Source organism: Rhinatrema bivittatum, chromosome 9 (genome assembly GCF_901001135.1).
Source record: "Rhinatrema bivittatum chromosome 9, aRhiBiv1.1, whole genome shotgun sequence".
In the NCBI taxonomy this organism is placed as follows: domain Eukaryota; kingdom Metazoa; phylum Chordata; class Amphibia; order Gymnophiona; family Rhinatrematidae; genus Rhinatrema; species Rhinatrema bivittatum.
This window is the reverse complement of record NC_042623.1, coordinates 154413748-154429398: the sequence shown is the minus strand read 5'-3', so window position 1 is coordinate 154429398 and position 15651 is coordinate 154413748. Positions and strand designations below refer to the sequence as shown.

General features: G+C 43.7%; 1 protein-coding gene across 4 annotated transcripts in view; it reads left to right on the top strand.

Annotated features, from left to right (window-relative positions):
* The first annotated feature begins 523 nt into the window (after positions 1 to 523).
* Positions 524 to 15651, top strand: part of ST6GAL1 (ST6 beta-galactoside alpha-2,6-sialyltransferase 1) — a 239412-nt gene continuing 224284 nt past the window's right edge. For 2 of the 4 annotated variants that reach the window (XM_029615810.1, XM_029615811.1), the window contains exon 1: positions 864 to 994. The gene's annotated coding sequence lies outside the window, so the exon portion shown is untranslated. Of the gene's footprint in view, positions 543 to 814; positions 995 to 15651 lie in introns of those variants that run through there. The other 2 variants (XM_029615815.1, XM_029615814.1) reach the window with 2 other exon arrangements.

Genomic DNA, 15651 nt, shown 5'->3' with positions numbered 1-15651 from the left:
GTGTTTTTCTCATGAAAAGGTAAAATCAGTGAGTGTTTTATAACAAGACTTTACCAAAACGTTATTAGTGCTCATAAAATAGGTCAGCAATATATAGAAATAAAGTTACATTGTCCTTTTTCACTTTCAAACACAATCAGATTTTAATTATCACAGTTATTTCACTGGAAATCAGTTACTGAATCAATACAAAATGAAATAAAACCACCTCACCCCAAAGGTATCAAAACCAATTGAAGACGCTTGAATTTGTTTTAAATGACCCTCATACTAGGCGTCAGTGGAAACACTTTTCTGCTCTGCCTTGTATGTAATATTTATACTTGAATTCTTGGTCTCGGTGAAGTATGAGGGTCATTTAAAACAAAGTCAAGCGTCTTCAATTGGTTTTGATGTCTTTGACGTGAGGTGGTTTTATCTCAATTTGTATTGATTCCGTGATTACCAACCCTCGTGACAAATTCGGATGTCCGCGGAGTTTTTGTGTTCGTTTAATCAGCTACTAAAGCCAGCCAGGATCCAATCAGCATTCTATATATACGGTACGAAATATACACGTTGTGCATTTTATGTCTTCTTTTTTTTTTCCCTTCTGCGTCCAAGTTTTCCAAAAGGCTGTTGTCAAGTCCAACCTACCCTTGAATCTCTTGGTGGGAGACAGACAATAGGCAGCCTCTGTGTGGCGGGAACGGAATTTACAGCCGCTTCAGTGCAGCTGTTGCTCTCTGATTGGGGGCGGCACGGCCTCACAAGCGTGCGGCAAGCTGGCCTCCGGCTCGCCCCCCAGTGGCTTTCCTCTGCACGAAAAGAAGAACCAAAAAAAAAAAAAAAAAAAGGGGGAACGGTGCATGACCGTGTTAATGGTAAAAGCGTTTCCTCCCCCTCCCCTTCCTCCTCTCTGCTCTGGCGGCTCCACCAGCCTCCCAGAGACAAAAAAAGAGAGGCGCAGCGCCGCACGGGGAGCTCAGCTGGGAAATGGCCGGAGCCCGGGCATGTGAGTAACCGGCCGCCTGGCATTGCAGGAGCAGAGGGAATCTTTTCTGGGAGGGCGCCCTTCCCCCCCGCGCTCGCTTAACGGAGCAGGTCTGCCAGCGCTCCTGCTGGGAGAGCCGGTCGCACTTAGTGCAACCGTGTGCAATGCTCTGCGCTAGCCTAACCGTTTTCTGCTACAACCTTGCTCTGGTTTTTTTTTTTTTTTACCTCCAGCCGGCAACACCGTTTATTAATAGGTTGGAGTCTTGTTAGTGCTAAAGGAAAACAAAATGTCTTGCAGGTTGTGCCACTTCTTACCGGGGCAATATAATTATGGGAAGGTCATACAGTACATGTGCTTTTAGGACTCTGGGGATCTCTGAAGGGCACATCTGAATGATGTGGGCTGACAAAGTTTATACCCCTATATAATATTATCTTTGGATAATGTTATATTGTTTGGTCCAATGAAAGGTATTGCAGGGTGCAAATAATCGAGGATAGTGTAGGAAATAAATATTGCAGTCCAACTAGTATGTAGGAAGATTCTAAGAATGCACAAGTTTCTGATATTGCATTCTGTATTTTTATTGAATTGTAATAGTGTACTGAATTATGTTGTAAACTGCTTTGAGTCTTCTTTGAGAAAAGCGGGGTTGAATTTTGAAATGTAAAGTAAGAATGTAAAAAATGCATCTCGTGTGTGTTTCCCACATCACGATAGTCCATTTTACTTAATTACACTAATTCCTGTACAGAAGCTGATTAGCAAAAAGTGACGGACTCCAAAACTTCAGAAGATTTTCTTTTGTTCCAACAACGTGATCTGCAAATTGTCAGAACTTTAGAAGCTTTTAGTTACGCTTATAAGCATCTGACCTAGGCTAGGCTTTCAGGACTGAGTGGTTTACTAGAGATCTTTTTATGTTCGCACATGGGCACATAGTATCTGATGATATGCCACTCATTCCCCCCCCCCCTCCCCCCACGCTAATTATTTCTATACTTGAGAAACTATGTCCAGACCCAGCCTTGTCAACTATTGCTACAAAAACTGTTGATTGTACAACTATATTCGAAAACAACTGAATGAGAGATCTTTACAGTTTTGTATCCTCTGTAATCTGAATCTGTAGCGCCCACTTATGCTGTTTAGCTTCACTAAAAGTAACAATAGTTAGAGTAAACATGGTGGCAGTCTCTTGAACTGGAGGAAATGTAAATATTTCTTTAACAGTAAACATTTAAACATTTTTCTTAATTATAACTTGTTAAGAGAGAAAAAGTAAAGCAGGTTCAGTGAGACAGTTCCATGTAAACTGCCCCCCGGCAGTAGTTCTTCTGTTAATTGTGAACCGGAGTGATATGTATTGTATACAGGAACTCCCGGTATATAAAAACTATAAATAAATAAATAAATAAATTTGCAGCATTTGCACTAACAGGTTGATCCAGTAAGGTCGCGGTAAAAACAGTGAGGTAGTGTCAGGCGCACCCTTCCTCCCCGCACGCACAGTTCTCTTCACTAACTCCCCGATACTCTCCTCTAATCGCATGCAAATGCATGCCGCGGCTGTGAAGCGTTAGGGAAGGGTTATGCCCGCGCAACCCATTTTACTGTATAGGCGCTGTAACAGCGCCTATACAGTAACCTGGGTGCGCTGGTACCTGTCATTTCAAATGACATTTGAAATGACAGGCACCAGGAAGTGTAAAAAAGTTTAAAAAGTGTAAAAAACAAAAAACCTGTGTGTTATATAAAAAAATAAAACAATTTTAAATACCTGTCGGAGGGCCGTGGGTCCCGGTGGGCGGCGGGCAGCCATCAGCGGCATCCGGTAGTCCCTTCTCCCTTCCTCCCTCCCTCCCCTGCCTGGATGAGCGCCAAAATCGCACGGGCGGGTCGGCAGCGGGGGGGGGGGGCGGCAGCAGGATCCGGGAGCGGCGGGTAGGCGGCAGCGGGGTCCGGGGGGGCAGCGGCAGCGGGGTCTGGGGGTGGCAGCGAGATCCGGGGAGCCAGCAGCGGCAGCATGTTCGATCGGGCAGGCAGCTAGGTGGCAAAGTAAAGATGGCCGCCTGCACGGGAAAATCGTGCAATTGGCCGCTGAAGACGTGACGTCACACCCCGTGACGCCAAACGTCGCGACGTCACGTCTTCAGCGGCCAATTGCACGATTTTCCCGTGCAGGCGGCCATCTTTACTTTGCCACCTAGCTGCCTACCCGATCGAACATGCTGCCGCTGCTGGCTCCCCGGATCTCGCTGCCACCCCCGGACCCCGCTGCCGCTGCCCCCCGGACCCCGCTGCCGCCTACCCGCCGCTCCCGGATCCTGCTGCCGCCCCCCCCGCCGCCCCCCGCTGCCGACCCGCCCGTGCGATTTTGGCGCTCATCCAGGCAGGGAGAAGGGACTACCGGATGCCGCTGATGGCTGCCCGCCGCCCACCGGGACCCACGGCCCTCCGACAGGTATTTAAAATTGTTTTATTTTTTTATATAACACACAGGTTTTTTGTTTTTTACACTTTTTAAACTTACCATAGCAGGCCCGAGCCTTGCTACTTTTTCGTTTGTTTTTTTTTTGCCCTGGTCCCGTCCGGTCTCCTGCAGCCCCGTCCGGTCCGGACGGGGCTGCAGGAGACCGGACGGGACCAGGGCGGGTAAGCAATGTTTTTACCCTACACTACACTACACTACACTAACTCCTACTAGGGGGAGGCGGTAAACTAGCAGGTTAAGGCCGCGGCAGAACAGCGGGTTACGGAGGAGATAATATCAGCGCCCGTTACAGTATCGCAGGGGAATAGCTAATTCCTTCATTATACAGCTTTTTCGTTCATTTACATGCCGGGTGCGGAAAGGGTTATGCGTCTGTTTTCAGAAGCGATACGGACGCGTGAAACTGGAGACTGTATCGCCGAATTGCCTTGCGCGCCCGAATTGTGCGCTACGAGCACGTTACAGACGGGCAATCCTCGAGCGGACGATACTGGATCGACCTGTAAGTAAGATAAATGTGCAGCCTACATGACTTTTATCTTCCATCATATTTGTTTCTCTATTCTGAACTTTTAGTTAGATAGCTTCAGATGCATACTAAAGTAAACACATGAGGAAAAAGCAGGGATACTTGTCACAAATTTGACGGCTACTCCAGGTTTGCCCTGTTTCTGTACACTAATGTAGACTTATAAAGAGTAAAACATCATGATTTGTTCCTTTGTGAAAAGCTGTTTCAGGCACCAATATAACTAGGAGACCTTGGTTTTGCACACAGTTTATTGTGCGAGAAACTCCTTTAAATTATAAGTGAGTTTATGCCCTGAAAGTGCACGCACACATAGGAGTTCTTCATGCAAGTCCCATGTTAATCACACCTTAACACCCCCTCCCCCCTCAATGCCACGAGATGCATAAGATTTAGTCAATTTTATATACCTGTGTTTGGTTTTTTGGACCATCACAACGGTTTACAGTTGTATAAAAATAAAAAAAACATGTAGTACAGCATTCAAACAACAATTTAAATAAAATTGACTTATAAACTAAAAAAATTACAATTAAATACTTAAGAACATAAGAAATAGCCATGCTGCATCAGACCAAGGGTCCATCAAGCCCAGCATCCTGTTTCCAACAGTGGCTAAACCAGGCCACAAGAACCTGGCAATTATCCAAGCACTGAGAAGATCCCATGCTACTGATGCAATTAATAGCAGTGGCTATTCCCTAAGTAAACTTGATTAATAACCGTTAATGGACTTCTCCAAGAACTTATCCAAATGTTTTTTTGAACCCAGCTACACTAACTGCACTAACCACATCCTCTGGCAACAAATTCCAGAGCTTTATTGTGCGTTGAGTGAAAAATAATTTTCTCCGATTAGTCTTAAATGTGCTGCTTGCTAACTTCATGGAATACCCCCTAGTCCTTCTATTATTCAAAAGTGTAAATAACCGATTCACATCTACTCGTTCAAGATCTCTCATGATCTTAAAGACTTCTATCATATCCCCCTTCAGCCGTCTCTTCTCCAAGCTGAACAGCCCTAACCTCTTCAGCCTTTCCTCATAGGGGAGCTGTTCCATCGCCTTTAATAAAATACAAATAAAAATTATTAAAAAAAACCCAACACATTAAGCTAAATAAAATCGAAATAAAATCTAAATCACTGGCTTGAGTCAATACTATATGCTTGGTTAAAAAGCCATGTTTTTAACGCCTTCTTAAACAATTTTAGATCTTTTTGAAGTCTCAATTAATTTTGGGACCGCTAACAAGACAGCTCTTTCCCTGACCGATGTAAGTTTGGCACTTGCCACCGAGGGAACAACAAGGAGACCTTTATTTATTTATTTATTTATCTATCTATCTATCACTTTTATATACCGATGTTCAGGTAACAGAGTTACTAATCACTTCGGTTTACATTCTAACAACAATCGAGCAATGACATAAGATTGTCTTACAATGAACAGGGAGAAAAACTTGGATAAAATAACTTGGGGGAAACAGAGAGAGATAAATAGATGGGCCTGGATTTGAGGGGCCTTGAGCCAACTGGGGAGAAGCTCACTGATTGCAGGGTGAGGAAGAGGGAACAGGGCTGCTGCTGCTGTGTTATATATGAGAAAGGCAACTTAGAGGATTACTAAAGTTGGGGGTCTGTCCATGGAAGCTGTGGAGGCAAAGTAGTGCTAAGAGAAGGCTTGGATGAACAACCAAGTCTTGAGTTTTCTTGAAAGTGATTGGGCATTGTTCCAGCCTGATGTCTGATGGGAGCGAATTCCATTGTTTGGGACTGGCGGTGGAAAGAGCTCTTTTCCTTAGTGTCGTTTTGATGGGGGGAGCCTGCAGAGTGCCTCTCTGAGCTAATCTCAATGGACGGGAGGAGGCATGAGGTTGCAGTGGAATCGTAAGATGGATGATTGATAATACTTTGAAAAGGATTCTAAATTTGATTGGGAGCCAGTGGAGGTTCTTTAGGATGGGTGTAATGTGGTCCCTTTTGTTGGACTTTGTAAGAATCCTTGCTGTTGCGCTTTGTAGCATCTGTAGCGGTTTTAGAGAGTTGTCTGGAAGGCCGTGTAGAAGTGCATTACAATAATCGATTTTTGAGAAAATGATTGTTTGTAGGACTGACCTAAAATCTTGGAAATGGAGGAGCGGTCTTAACCTTTTTAAAACTTGTAGTTTAAAGTAGCATTCTTTTACCGTGTTGTTGATGAAACCTCTGTAGTTAAGTTGATTATCCATGGTGACTCCCAGGTTTCTGACCACGGGGGATAAGGCTGGAAAAGCATCCGAGTGAAAGTTGTTCAGCGGGTAGTTGCCATCTTGAGTGATGAGGAGGAATTCTGTCTTGTTGGAGTTGAGTATCAGGTTGAGGTTAGCTAGGAGGTTGTTGATGGAAAGTAGGCAAGAATTCCAAAAGAGTAGGGTTTTGTGCAGTGAGTCGGTAATTGGTATGAGGATTTGGACGTCGTCTGCGTATAAGTAATGGGTTAGCTTTAGTTTGGATAGGAGCTGACAAAGCGGGAGCAAGTAGATGTTGAATAATGTTGGAGATAATGATGATCCTTGAGGGACTCCTCGAGTGGAACTGATAGGTGGAGACTCTTTGCTGTTGATCTTGACTTTGTAACACCTGTTCTGGAGGAAGGATTTGAACCAACTAAGGGCTGTGTTTTTGATGCCAATCTCGGCTAAACGATCTATGAGAATCTCATGGTTCACTGTATCAAATGCTGCTGTTAAGTCCAGTAGGATGAGCAAGCCAGGGCTGTTTTTTCTCAAGGTTCATGAGAATGTTGTCTGAAAGTGATAATAGTAGTGATTCTGTGTTTCGGGATTTACGGAAACCAAGTTGAGCCGGAGAGAGGATGTTGTTGTTGTCCAAGAATTCGGAAAGTTGTTTATTAACTATTCTTTCTAGGATTTTGGCTATAATCGGAAGATTTGCTATCAGGCGAAAGTTAGCTGGGTTATCTGTGGAGAGATTAGGTTTTTTTTAGCAAGGGTTTCAAGATGGCAAGTTTGAGGGGGTCCGGGACTAAGCCCTGAGTTAAGGAGGTATTGATAATCTGAGCGATTGGCTTAGCAATATCTTTGGCACTTGCTATGAGTAGATTGGCTGGAATCGCATCTAGTGGGTGTGATGCTGGTTTGTTTCTTTAGTACATTTTCTATTTCTAAGGTGGAGGTAGTTTCAAATTCTTCCAGGCTTGCGGTTTGTCGTGGAGAAGCGGTGAGTAGGTGAGGAAGGGCAGGATCTTTCTTATCTATAAACGGGACAAGGAGGTTAGTTATTTTGTTCTTGAAGTATGTGGCAAGTTCTGTGGCTTTGCTTGCTGCTTTGTCATCTGGAATAGTTGAGGGGGGTGGTTTGGTGAGCGATGAGACCAAGGAGAAGAGAGCTTTTGGGTCAAAGATGAAGTGGTGGATTTTCTGTGAGTAGAAGTCTCTTTTTGTCTGAAGAATGGAGATCCTGTATTGGTGCATGAGAGTTTTAAAGGCCGAGAGGTTAGCAGTTGAAGGATTCTTGCACCATGTCTGCTCTCTGTTTGAGTTCACGCTTTAAGGTTTTTAGCTCTGGAGTATACCACGTTTTTTTTTTTTGTCTTTGTTGGAGTGGTTATTTGGTTATTAGAGGGCACGTCATGTCCGCCACTTTGTTTGTGATTTTAGACCAAGAGGATAAGGCCGTGTCTGCGTCCATCAGGTCAAGTTGGTTTAGCTCCGAAGATAGGTGAGAGATGAGCGTTTCCTGTTTGCATAGCTTTCTGAATTGGACGGTGGATTTCTGTGTTGCCATGGGGTTTGGTTGTCGGAATGACAAAGAGGTGGCGATTAACTTGTGGTCAGACCAAGGGATTGGATGGCAGACTGTGTGAGATGCGGGGGTGAGGCCTTGGTTTATGAAAATTAGATCCAGCGTGTGTCCTGCTTTATGGGTAGGTTCGTTTACAGCTGTTTGAATCCCATGCAGTTGAGAGTGTTGAGGAAGGTTTCGCAGTTGGGGGAGCGAGGGGTAGCATCCACATGAAGATTGAAGTCTCCTAACAAGATGGCCGGCGAGTCAGTGTTGATGTGTTTAGCTATGCATTCTATTGGCAGAACGTAAATTACGTTGTGGGATATGGGATAAGTAACATTGAGTTAAGCCAGTCAATGTGTTTGGCATAAATAGCTTTGTGAATTAAACAGAGTGTTTTGTATTTAATTCTGGCCTCTACTGGAAGCCAATGTAATGTGATTAGTACAAGGGTGATATGTTCTCTTTTATTCCAGTCAAAACTCTCGCTGCTGAGTTCTGCAAGATTTGGAGTGGCCTTAATGTTGTTTGAGGAAGGCCTAAGTATAAAGAATTGTAGTAATCTATGATCGTGAATAACAAAGCTTGGATCACGGTTCTAAATTCAGCTTGGTTAAGGAGGGGTTTAAGCCGTCTGAGGACCAGTAACTTATAATAACCTTCTTGGATTTTTACTGAGCTCCGGATCTAGCCAAAAACCTAGATCACGTACTTTTCTTCCCAGGACAAATACGGATTTTTCCATGGTCAAACTTTTTTTTTTTCTTGGTCATGCTTTCTTAATGCTCTAATTTAACCCCATGCTCAGAAATGGAGTAAAGTTTCCAGGGCTACTGTTAGTCTATAGGGAGTTCATGATGTGGGGGCTCCTAAACAATGGACTTGTGTATAAAACCCAGTTTGTGCACAAACCATGTTCTCTGTGCAGAAAATATGCTTTGTGCACAGAAATAGTTTATAATCAATTTGTCATCCCAGACCAAATTAGAAAAATACCATGGTCAGATCACTATCTAATAGAGATGTGAATCGGAACTGATATCGGATCCGATTCTGGTTCCGATTCACATCTCTACTATCTAATTTCTTATTACTTTATGGTTAGAGCCTTAAACTCTCCACGTCCTGTTTTTATTAAACAGCAGATTTCTAGATAAGGGCACATCAAGTTTAAAAGTTTCTACTACCTACGCTGGACAAATTTGTAGCTGTAGATCTCTGGCAATCAGTTTTATCTGTCTCAGATCAAGTTGCACCAGTGAATACTGTTCAAATGAAATGACAGAAATTTGCTTCATGGGTCACCCACTCTCTTAAAAATTCTGAAGGAGAAAATGTGTAACAATGAATGTAAATGGTATAGACTTCTCTCCCTTGAGACTAAAGCCACCTACTTACAACAACTTTCAACTTATCAAGAACAAATAAGGGAAAGTTAGTATATAGCAGTGAATAATGAGATAGACAGACATAATTGGCATCTCAGAGACATGGTGGAAGGAGGATAGCCAATAGGATAGTGCCATACCAGGGTACAAATTATATTGCAATGATAGAGAGGAGCAACTTTGTGGCGGGGTGGCGCTTTATGTCCAGGATGGTGTAGACAGGGCCAGTGCAAGGGGATAAAGTACCCTAAGCATCTTGTGCTGACAGCCCCCCACCCCCTGTTCACAGCCCCAGCTCCTACCTCTCGCGAGCAGCGGTGGTAAAGAAGAATGGATAAATAGCAGGGACACTTTACGAGACTGGAAGACTAGGCATTCATATGTCAGATGAAATATAATATGGAAAAGTGCAAGGTGATGCATATAGGGAAAAATAACCCATGCTGTAGCTACATGATGTTAAGTTCCATTATAGAAGTTACCACCCAGGGAAAAGATCTGGGCATCCTAGTTTATATTACCTTGAAATTGTCAGCTCAGTGTGCTGTAGCAGTCAAAAAAGCAAACAGAATGATAGGAATTATTAGGATGGGAATGGCAAATAAAACAGAATTTGTCATAATGCCTCTGTATCACTCAATGGTTAAACTGCACCTCGAATACTGTGCAATTCTGGTCACCCCATCTCAAAAAAGATATAGTTGAACTTGAGAAAGTACAGAGAAGGGAGATGAAAATGATAAAGGGGATGGAAAGGCTAAAGAGGTTAGTTCTCTTCACCCTGGAGAAGATGGCTGAGGGAGGATATGATAGAGGTCAACAAAATCATGAAAGGACTTGAATGGGTAAATGTGAAACAGTTATTCTTTCAGATAATGCAAGGACTGGGGGCATACCGTGAAGTTAGCAAGTAGCACATTTAAAACAATTATTTCAATCAATGCACAATTAAGCTCTGGATTGTTGCCAGAGGATGTGGTTAAGGCAGCTAGTGTAGCTGGGTTTAAAAAGGTTAGGATATATTCCTGGAGAAATCCATAACTACTGTTAATCAATAAGAAATTAGCCACTGCTTGTTGCTGCCATCAGTAGCATGGGATCTATTTAATATTTGGGTACTTGCCAGGTACTTATAATCTGGATTGGCCACTGTTGGAAAAAGGGATGCTGGGCTTGATGGACTCTTGGTTCAACCCAATATGGCAACTTCATTTTGTTCTTATGTCATGGCTTATTTCTCTAACAAGATTCAGTCTGTGGCTAATAACCCATTTGAGTTATTTCACATTGTCAAATTTCTTGCTACAAAACCATCTAGCCTGATAAGTAGTGTTTCATCCTTACATTATGAAATTAATTTGCAACTTATTTTCAGGATACGGTCACAGACCTTTGCAAGAGGATTAATGCTATTGATATTTCAAAGATTATTAATGGAATTTTTGCTCCTCAATTGGGATATTTTTGATTACAGTATCTTCCTAAAATGAATTCTACTTCTTCACCATTAAACCCTTGCACCACAGCTATTATGAAGTCCTTGAAATATGCAAGCCCATTGCAGCCATCACAAGTCTAGCATTGACCATGGGTCATTTACCCACTTCCTTAAACAGGCTTCCATCAGACCCATTTTAAAACAATCTATTTATTTTAAACCCTACAGACTATGCAAGTTACTAACCATTATCTTCCTTGCCATTTTTGACAAAGGCCATTGAACCTGCCATGTTACAGCAGGTTCAATGACCTTTTATTGAAGAAAATCCTATATTAGTATATTGCTGTCAGTTTAGATCAGAAGATTTAGCAGGGAGACCCTGTTTTTAATCTAGTATTGATCCTATCATCTGCAGATATGATGGGGGTTGTAATTCATGTGATGGCACTCTGATATATCATCTGCATTTGATACAATTGACCATAAAATTCTTTTGGTTAGGCTGCCTGACATTTGGTTTATCTGGCATAGATAAATATAAAATGAAACTATTTAGTACTATTTGTCTCAAGACAACTTTTGAAACCCCATTGGATTCTGTCTTGTCAGCAACACTTTTCAACATATATTCCCCCCCCCCCCACTCTGTAAAATGTTTGCATGTCTCAGCGTAAACTATAAAATTTATGTTGATGACATACAATTTTTTTTTGTTCCGTATACCTCCTCTTGGGCAGACACATTTTGATGTAGTCTCATTGTATTTAAGAACAGTAATGAGGTGGCTATTTCAGAATAAACCTTTGTTAAATGTTTAAAAAACAGAACTGATTGTCCTATTTACTTGTCTGCCTATAACACTGCCTTCTTTTGAATTTGATGGTCACAGGATTCCTATTGCTCAAGCAGAATGGAATGTGGATATATTTCTAGACACCACATTATCCTTCCACCTTCAGATAAAAACTTATTAATCATCATTTTACAAATTACATCTGCTGAGACATCTAAAACCACTTCTGCAACCCCAAGGTTCTAGAACAGTCCTTCAGGCTTTTGGTGCTTTCTGGGATTCACTCGGGGCCGGTGGAAGCACTAGGCCTGGGCCTAGGGTGCCAAGCAGTGGTATACTGAGGGGAGGTCAGGGGGAGCCAATGCAGCCGCCGGTGGATCTCATCCCACTGGTGGCTGAGCAGTGAACTACCGCTGTGCTGTGGGCTGGACACACACAGCAGGAAGATTGGCAGGGCAGTGGTGGAGCTCATTTCACCACGGCCCAAAGAAAAAGGTCGCGTCCAAACCTGCAGGTGCTCTTCCTCCTTCCTGCCCGTGCTGCCCCGGAAGAAAACATTGCTGGAGCCACACGGGCAGGAAGAAGGAGGAGCATCAGCTGTGTGCAGAAGAGGAGCAGCGTTTATAGTCATCCACGAATCCCAAGTTGCAGCAGGCTGAGAAGAGGAGGAGGCCCGGTAGCAGGGCCGCCGCCATGGATCCCACATAGCGGGCGGCCTGAGAAGATCAGGGCCGCTGCAGATCCCATCCTGCGGTGACCCGTGAAGAGGAGGCCCAGAGGCAAGAGAGAGGTTGAAGGCCTGTAGAGTGTGTATGTGTGTGATGATATGAGAGACTGTGTGTGGGAGTGAGGACCTGAATGTTTGCAGAGACAGCTTGTGAGAGCCTGTGTGTGTATGTGTATGAGAGAGAGAGACAGCATGTGACAGTGAGAGCCTGTGCTGGAGCAAGACAGCAAGTGAGAGAGAGCCTGTGTGTGTGTCAGACAGCATGTGCCAGTGAGAGACTGTGTGTATGAATGATTATATGAGAATGAATGGGTGTCTTCCTGGGGTTTGTATGTCTGAGAATAGGGTGGTGTTTGTGAATCACTGGGAGCCTGCCTGGGGGACTGGGTGTGTGTGTATGTATCCCTGGGGGTCTGAGTGATGTCACGACATCCAGGTATTTAGCCTACCCTTCGTTTGCTAACAAACTGAGTTAGCAAGGATTGGATTGGAATGCCTCCGGTCTAAGCTGCTCTGCTGCTTCCTTGCTGCCGCAAGAAAACCTTCTCTCTGCCCTTCGGGGTAATTCATCTCTAACCTGGGTACCTGCTTCTCGGAAGCCCTTATGCTCTCTTACAGGTACCTATCTGGGATATCGGGTACTCGCTCCTCGAAGGCCTGCTCTTCCTACACAGGTGCCTTACTACCTACTTCTGCCTGCCAGGATCTTCATCAGTACAGCTATCTACTTCAGTGAGTAATTAACCTTATCAGTCTGTCTCATCTCCAGCTTCAGCGCTCAGAATCTGAATCCAGGACTTTCCTCTACTACTGTGCACTGTCTATGATCTACTCGAGGGTGGGACTGTTCTCCTCTGCTGAGGACCCCTGGACTGCTTCTACTAAGTTACCTCACTGCTGCCCCTCCTGGGCAGTACCATTGAGCTCTATAATAAATACAAATTCTCTGTGTTTGTGTGTATAGCGTCTAGCCTAGTAATGTGGCTCCTCCTCGTGGGTGTGATCATCACTGCAGTACCCAAGAATCCACCACAACACTAATTTCCCCCTAGCCAGCCAATACCAGAGTACCCACTTCCCTTCCACCATCCCCAGTAACCCATGGAGGCTCCATTTCTCCCCCTCCCCAAATTCCTGAGACCCCAATATTCTCTGAATATTCCATTATTCTTCCTCCTCTCCCCCCCCCCCCCCCAATCTCTAAATGCCTATATCCATCCCTCTCTCCCCCCAACCCCTGAGCTTGATTTTTCCTTTGTCCCTATTTATCTCCCTACCTCCTGGAGCTTACACGTGGTGCACCTTCTTGCATCTTCCTTCTGTAATCCTGTGTCAAGAGTCTACACATAAGGCTTACAGCTCCTCTAGCATCTGGCCCCACTCCTCACCTTTCCCATGTGGTTCAATGTTTTATTTAACCATGCAGTGCTCTATATCTACAGAACCCTGCATGATTCAAACTAAAAATAATAAAACCACGGGGGAGAAGAGGCATGACTCTGTCTACTAAAGGAGCTGTAGCATTACTGCATTGAGTCCCAGCCCAGAATTACAGAATGGGGAGGGGCTGCTCTTAGGGCCTAGTGTTGTTCCATATCTCTGCTCCTCTTCAGCAAGACCCTGCGTCCTGATTGCTACGGACTAGTGTGGTACAGGCCAGAGTGTTGCGTCATTCCTGAGTCCTAGGCCAGGTCCTGTCCACTTGGCCTGCTGCGTGGAATGCTCCTCCCCCTGACTCCTCTCAGGCTGCGAGCCAGCATGCCTCAAGATCCTGCCGCTAATCTAGTTGATTGTGGCTGCACTGAGCCAATTGATTTCTGATCCACAGCCTGGTAAGATTCCTACATTTATTTGTTTTACTTCAAACTGCTGCTGGCTGACTGTTTCATATTGGCCTCCAGCACTGGCAAAATAATTTTGGGTGGGCCACTGAGTGAGAGATACCATAAAGCAAGCTATTGTTAAACCTACCCCAAAAAATAAATCTGTTAAAATGGATGACAGGGAGAATTACAGACCTATATCAAACTTGCCTTTCATTTCAAACGTTTTAGAAAAAGCTACTTTAAATCAACTAGAAAGCTTCCTTGATGAAAACAAAGTCCTACATCTAAACCAATTTGGCTTCAGGAAAACCTGTTCAACGGAAAAATTACTAATTTCTTTATCAGATGACATTCTAAAAGGTTTTAACAATAATGAATCCTATATTCTCCTTGACTTAGTATTTGACACTGTTGACCATACTCTTCTCTGCAATCAATTAAAAAATATTGGAACTGGTGGAAATGTATACAACTGGTTCTCATCCTTCCAAGTCAAATTAGGAAATCAAACCCCACTCTTTAAAATTGACACAGTTGTTCCTCAAGTATCAGCTCTGCCAGCAGCTTTAAATGTGTTAATAAAGTGCAAATTGGAAGGAGTTAAATGTTAAGCACAAAATTCTTTATATAGGCTGATAATATTCAATTTTACATTCCTTTTGAAAAAAACCTTTGAAAGAACTGCAACTCAAAATACATGAAATCTATTCTAAAAGAGCTCTTTCTGCTGAAATTGACTCTCAGCACTAATAAAACTGAAAAATTTGGCTAAGAAAATACATTTCCAAAACCAACCAAGCTAAAAATAGGAATTGCTAAAATATCAACTGCTGATGAAGTTCATGATCTGGGAATCCAAATTGATGAAAACCTCGATATGAAAAAACATATTTCAAAGATAATCAAATCTGGTTACGCCAAACTCAGAATTCTTCACAGTCTGAAACCTTTGCTAACCTGCCAGGACTTCTGCACAGTAATTGCCAGGTTCTTGTGGCCTGGTTTGGCCTCTGTTGGAAACAGGATGCTGGGCTTGATGGACCCTTGGTCTGACCCAGTATGGCAATTTTGTATGTTCTTTTTAATGTTTTGAATCTAGACTAATGTAACTCGCTATTGCCTGGCCTCAATGCAAACTTAATTAAACCTCTTCAACTACTCCAAAATGCTTCTGCCAGAATTCTCACCTGTATTAGAAAAGTTGATCATATCACTTCTACCCTAATAGATCTTCATTGGCTACCAGTAACCTTCATGATCCAATACAAAGTAGGGATGTGAATCGTTTTTTGACGATTTAAAATATCGTCTGATATATTTTAAATCGTTAAAAATCATTAGAGGCGCAATACAATAGGAATTTCCCCGATTTATCGTCAAAAATCGTAAATCAGGGGAGGGGGAAGGGGGAGGGCAGGAAAACCAGCACACTAAAACAACCCTAAAACCCTCCCCCACCCTCCTGAACCCCCCCAAAATGTTTTAAATTACCTGGGGTCCTGTGGGAGGGGGGGGGGGGGGGTCCCGGTGTGATCTTCCACTCTCGGGCCACGGCTGCGTTAATAGAAATGGCGCCGGCTGTCATATGACAGGGCAAAGGTAGCGCCGGCTGTCATACGGCCCCAGTGCAGTAGGTCGCTCCCGGACCCCCGATGGACTTTTGGCAAGTCTTGCGGGGGTCAGGAGGCCC